Genomic DNA, 6,725 nt, shown 5'->3' on the forward strand with positions numbered 1-6,725 from the left:
GGAACCCCATATCCCAGGTGGATGCTCTGAGCATTGGGATATATATTTATTCTCAATGGCTTAATGCATTATATGAGTTTAAAAGGAGAATATTCCATAGCACAGTGGTTAGGGCAGTCTTCTGAGAGACGGGGAGACTAAGCTTTTCTCTACATCAGACAGAGAGGGGAATCTAACCCATGTCTCCCATATCACAGATGAGTGCTCTAACCACTGGGCTAAAACTTATAAGAGGAGGCACCACTTCGTCTTCCTCTGGTGTGTTTTGCAAGGAACTGCTTAGTTGCTTAATTTCAGGAGAGAGTTCACAGCTAGGAATCCCAAGCAAAGATATACACCTCCCTCCATCCTGGATTTAGGTGATTAAGTACCTTTGAGGGGTGGAGCTATTGGCTTGCTTAACCAGCTCCCTGCTCAATGTGCTGGCTTTTGTAGCTCCCATTCTTAGGTGCCTAATTGTCCCCATGTGTTGTATAGAGAACCTCAGCGCCTACCATTGGGTTGTGGATTTCACTGTGTGGCTAGACACCTAGAAGTTAGGCATTGCAATGCTCAGCCTTACAGTGCCTAAGTCCCTTTATGGATTTAGCCCCCAGCTCTTGGAGTCATGTGAATACATGAGAATCTCAGTTTTCTTTTTATTAAAGTAAGTTTCTAGCCCTCATTACCTCATAGAAAAGCTGGAAAATGTTATCCAAGTGCACCCTACAGACTCAGAAACAAGATGATAAATGACAAGAACTCCCAAATGTATTATTTTTTAAAAAAATCTAATGATCTTTAAGCCAATTGCACAATTTTGAAGGGCCTGACTGACTCATAATATTTGACTGGTTTGGGTTAGCAATACTGAAATAACCATGGAAACATAGTCAATCTTGTATGTATGTAATCACATGCTTCCAGTAATACATTCAGCTTGTACTGCAGTCACCAACATTTAAGAAGTATATTATTTTTTGTACTGGATTTATCTTTTATCAAATAATCATGACTTTCTGACCTTGCAGTTTTCAAAATGTTTGACTAATCAATGCTACATTTGTATCATTGTTAGTCTCCACAGGCCCCATCCAAAGCCTTGGGGAATCTTTTCCACTGACTTCAATTGACTTTTGGATTAGACCCTACATACTAATATATTCTGATTATACAAATATTTTGTCTGTAAGGTTAAAAGGTACTTAGCAGGAGTTGAGTGTAATAGCTGGGGGAAAGCACAGAAAACAGGTTATAGGTATATGTCAGTGTTTTACAATACGTTTTTAAATAATATGCACTTAATATATCCGACTTAGCCAAGAAAAGCCTTTTCCTCGATAAAGAATATAAATTGAAATGTGTTCATTTTAAATGGACCTGTTAATAATAACAAAAAGAAGAAGTATCGAATCCCAGCCAAAGTAGAAGCATTAGATTTTGGGTGCATCATCTTTTCTGCAACTTGTTTAGAATTACCAAGTGGACAAGAGACAAGGTGATCTGTTTAATGATTTACAAAATAAGTATGTGAAGGTCTCAAGGATAGTTCATTGTAACATGTTTTGACACCTTTAATTGTGTGACAAATCCTTCCACAAAAAAGAAATGTTCAGTGAATTTGATGTCAGTAGTAAAGCCACATTTCAGTTGGTTTGTTTTGTGTGTCAATCCAGAGAAGGAAAAGTTCTCCTTAATTATTATGAGATGCCATTTAGATCTCTATTATTCTAGAAGAACAACAGGGAAAAAAATCCTTGTGTATGGCTAAAATTGTGTACTTCCTTACTGTGAGATGGTCTCATTTCTATTTCAGATTTATTTGTCCTCCTGGCCTGTGCCATAGGTGGCAGCAGTGTAAGAATTCTGCAAAGTGCTCAATCTTCAGGGATTAAAGTAAATAATGGCTGCATCCAGGGTCAGTCTCAGTAAGCCTGGGTCACACTCACTTCTGGTGCCGCAACTGGTTTTGAAGACCAAAAGCGGTGTTTGATTCTCTCATGCCAAAGCTCTGCTCAGTGCAGGAGGGGAGGGTTTAGAGATTGTTAGGGAGCTGTAACCTGCTCCCTGATCTGAAGGCCAGCAGCAGCCTTGATATCACTCAGAGGTATTTGCTTGTGAAAACAGACTGAATTCTTCTTGTGAGAGTAGTCTGTACTTTCAAATGCAGGTGCAGCGGCTCTGCTGGTTGTACTGCTCTGGGGGCTGAACTCCGTGCTGTTCGGCAAGAGTTCCATTTCATGTCTTCACAGGCTACCTTGTCATTGCCATTTGTCACACATTCTTTAGTGCGTTCTCAATCTCACGACAGTCTCATCCCCTAGCCTCAGTGTTATACTCGGGAAAGCTGTGACCATGTTCTAAGATCCTGTGTGAGTCTCTTCGTATTGAACAATGAAGGCTAATAACACATAGAGAGCTTGAGTCTGCCCTGTCTGAGACAGAGTATTATGAACCTCTTAACGGATTCTCTGTAGTATTTTCTGAGTCCAGCTGAGCTGCCTTTATTCCCGCTGAGGCACAGAAAGAGATTGAGTAGACAAGGTGAGATCCTGGACTTCTTGTTTTTCACGTGAGCCATTTATCCCCTCTGGCTTGATTGGCCAGTCCCACTTTGGTGCATGGTTAATGGAGGGATGTGCATTGGGACCACATTCCAATCCATCAGGGATGGACAAGGAAGAGGGAAAACTTGGTGCGAGGAGGGGAGCATCAGGCTTTTTAAAATTCTGGCCTGGGCTCACCTTGCCCCATTACATGATTCATTATCTCTTGGTGAACTTACATATAGACTTTCACATATCTACATCTCTCATGACCTCCCTTCACCTTCTTTCCCCTACAAATTCATTGCTAGCTAATTTGGAGGCCCCGTGGTGGTATTATTTATTCAGCAAAGGAAAATGTATGGAACTGCCTCCTAATCACCTGACTGTAATCCACACAGTACACAGTGTCTAATCTGTTCTAATTTTCCTCTATTTTAGGTGACAGCAAACTAGCATAGCTCATACACTATGTCCTGCAGAGAACATTATACTTAAATTATGGATCAGGACCCTGGAATTACACAGCACCATCATCTCAAGACCTCTCCTTCTCCCCACTCCAGTCCAATCAGTACAGTGCCCCTCATGTTATTTAGTTTGCTATTTTATGTTATGCCAAATTCTAAATTTGCAGTGTGCTTCAGTTTTGTACTGAAAAGCACAAAGTACAAGTACAAGTAATTGCACTGTGGAAGTTGCCAGGACAAAACTGGAAGTCTTCACAGCTGAGTGGGGGAAAGTTGAGTCTTTTAGCACTGAGAGGCCTGGGAGGTGGTTTTGGTTATCTAGGAAGCAGCTGAAGCTTTTCTTACTGGTGGAGAGGTACATTTCATTATTTCCTCTCCCAGTTAAGAAACCTGGGGTTACTTTAAATGGTTTATTGTGGGAATATGAATTCTTCATTTTCCTCACACTGTCAATTCTTCCAAGCAACTAGCTGTCCTAACGCACCTGCCCCAAAACCTGCCATAACATCAAACAACGATGGATTAGCACCCTAATCTGATATTTTTGTTAAAATGACCTGCATTGAAATAGTTAATGTTGGCATTTAAATTGGCATTGAACTTCAGTCTGAATGTCCATTGAGATACAAAAGGCATCTGAAAAATCATATGCCTTGCCTATCGCTCTGACCATATTAATCCCATCTTTGAATCTACCCTCTAGCTCCTCGTTTCCCTGTGTGGCAAATTCAAGCTTCATGACCTCATCTTCAAGACCCTTCACATCTTTGCCCTGCCCCTGCCAATTTATCTGCTGTTGTCTCTTTAGGGTTGACCCAAAGCCCACTGAAGTCAATAGGACTCTCAATGGACCAGGCCCATTTTGCGATGCCCCATCCCCTCCAGTCCTCTAATGATGGCCACCCATTATTATCTTTGTGCTTTCTCCCAAGCTTTCTTCACTTACACATGGAACGTTCTCCCTGAACTGGCTCATAAATTCACTATGCCCTTCTCCTTCACCAGCTATCCCTGAGCTCTTCACTTCTGCTGTGATGCCTACAAGAAATCAGACAGATAGTGATGGACGGACTGAGAGGCAACTGGTGTTTAGTTGAGTATTATTTATTTATTTAAATGGGCCACCAAGCTGCACAGATATCTCACCAGTGTAACTGCTTGATCTTAATACTATTAGTCTTGTCTTCTCTCCATCTTGCCTCTTGTCTATCTCAAACCCTTGTTGCTTCTTGTTTTGCACTGGATTATAATATCTCCTAGGCAGGGACCATCTCTCCCCATGTGTTTGTACAGAGTTAGCAAAATGGGCTGCCCCATTATTTGATTGGGCCAGTTGAGAATTGCCATAATATTAACAGTTCACACTTTTCTCAGGGCTATTGTTTCAGCCCATTTGCAGGCTCAGGCAGAGATAGCTGCATCGGTTTACACTCAGTTCATAATTCAAAAGTTCTCATTGCAACCACAAGGGCTAGAGATTTGGGGTGGGAGTACGTGCTATCCTTCTAAGAGGCACAGTGCACACAGAGGCAGCCCAGAGAAGGGCAAGCAAAGGTGGCATTAATGTAGCTTTAGGATCTCCAGATTCTGGGCTGGTTGGGGGCCAAAATGGCCCCTGGTGTAAGTTAGGCAGTCCATGTGCTGCTCTAAGTTATGGCAGCCTCCCTTGTGCTGCCCCTGGGCAGTCCCTAAACCCAGAGCTGTCCCAGAATCTAGCACTATATTTGCATTCCCTCCCATCCCTGACATGCTATCCCTGCTCTAGACCCACTTCAGCACACTCTCCACACCATAGTTTGTGGGGTTTTGTGTAAAACAACATACAGCCGTCCTATGCAATGCCAGCTCTGAAGAGATTTTCTCCAGGCCAGCTAAGAGACACAGGGATCACGGTGGGAGAGAGAATCCAGAGCTTATAAGTTTTTTTTGAATGTCAGTGCAATGCAGTAGTTTAAAAATAATCTGCAGTTATACATCAGTTTACATGATTGTGGAATCACATTATACACGGGGCTTTAACTACAGCATAGGAATCTTTTGGTTATGACTGGTATAAAAATAGTTACATAGCTTAATAATATTATATTACTTTGCACCTTTGTAGTGTCTTTTATTCAAATATCTCATAGCACATTATAAACTGACCTTAAAGGCCACAATGCCTCTGAGTGATACCTATATATTGTACGATACATTTTACAAAGGTATAAACTGAGGCCTAGAAGATTAAATGATGCCTTAAATCAACAAAACGAGTTAGTTGCAAAGTTGAGAACAGAATCACTAGCTCCTGAATATTAGTTTGCTGCTTTAATAGCTAGGCAATGCTACCTGCCAACTGCAATGGAAATCAGTAACTTGTACCTTTGAGGTACTAAATTTCAGCAAGTATATGTGATTTTGGCAGTGAGGTCAGATCCAGTCAAAAAGAAACTGGGGATGAGATGTTGTCATAACATTTTTTCCCAGATTTGGACCTTAGCATCCAAAATATGGGTGTTAGCATGAAAACCTCCAAGCTTAGTTACCAGCTTGGACCTGATAACGCTGCCACCAGCCAGGGATTTATACAGTGCCTAGCTCACTGTGGTCTCCCCAAAACCTTCCCTGGGGGACCCCCAGACTCAGATGCCTTGAGTCTTACAACAAAGGGAAATAACCCCCTCCCCTTGTTTCCTAGTTACTTCCTCCCAGGCTCCCCTCCCTGGACAACCCTAGGAGATTCCCTGCTTCCAGTCCTGGAAACACAAGTCCCCAGAGAGCTAATCTCTCTTCCCCCTTACCCAGAGGGTATGGAAAGTCAGGCTTAGTAAATCTAACACAAAGAGATTTTCCCCCTGACTTCTTCCTCCCACGAATTCCCTGGTGAGCTGAAGACTCAATTCCCTGGAGTCCCCACTAAAGAAAAACTCCAACAGGTCTTAAAAAGAAAGCTTTATAAAAAGAAAGAAAAATACATTTAAAATAGTCTCTGTATAAGGTGAAAATATACAGGGTCAATTGCTTAAGAAAAAAGTGAATAAACAGCCTTATCCAAAAAGAATACAATTCAAAACACTCCAGCAACTACACACATGTAAATACAAAAAAACAATATAAACCTATTGTCTTACTATCTTTGTACTTACAACTTGGAAACAGAAGATTAGAAAGGCAGGAGATAGAAAAATCATTCTCAGAGCCGAGAGGGCACAGACCCAAGACAAAGAACAAAGAACTCACACCCCAAAACTTCCCTCCACCCAGATTTGAAAAAGTCTTGTTTCCTGATTGGTCCTCTGGTCAGGTGTTTCAGGTTACTCCTTTCCAGGTGAAAGAGACATTAACCCTTAGCTATCTGTTTATGACAGATGTCCCATTTTATTTGGTGCTTCAGAAAGACTGAAGAAATGGAAAACATCATTTCAGGGTTAAGGGAAACAGAAAAGGAAATAAGAAGAAATAGAAAACCCATTGCTTAGTTCAGGGACATTTATAAAACCAGCCCTGTGAATTAAGTTACTGACATACAGGAGTACATACTGTTCATTGAAAGGGAGTGTCCTAGGACATTAGAGATTAGCCATGGTGGTTATGGTTTAGTCTTTAGTACCATGAGAGATTTTTTTCCAGGAGTTTCTTAGTGCATTCAGAAGCAATACATATCAGTTGTGAGGTTTTTCCCTCATCGTTAGTTCTAGAAGAAACTTTTTTAGGACATTTTAATAAATGCACTCGTTTTTCCTAATTG

The sequence above is a fragment of the Gopherus evgoodei genome, chromosome 2 (assembly GCF_007399415.2).
Source record: "Gopherus evgoodei ecotype Sinaloan lineage chromosome 2, rGopEvg1_v1.p, whole genome shotgun sequence".
NCBI lineage: Eukaryota > Metazoa > Chordata > Testudines > Testudinidae > Gopherus > Gopherus evgoodei.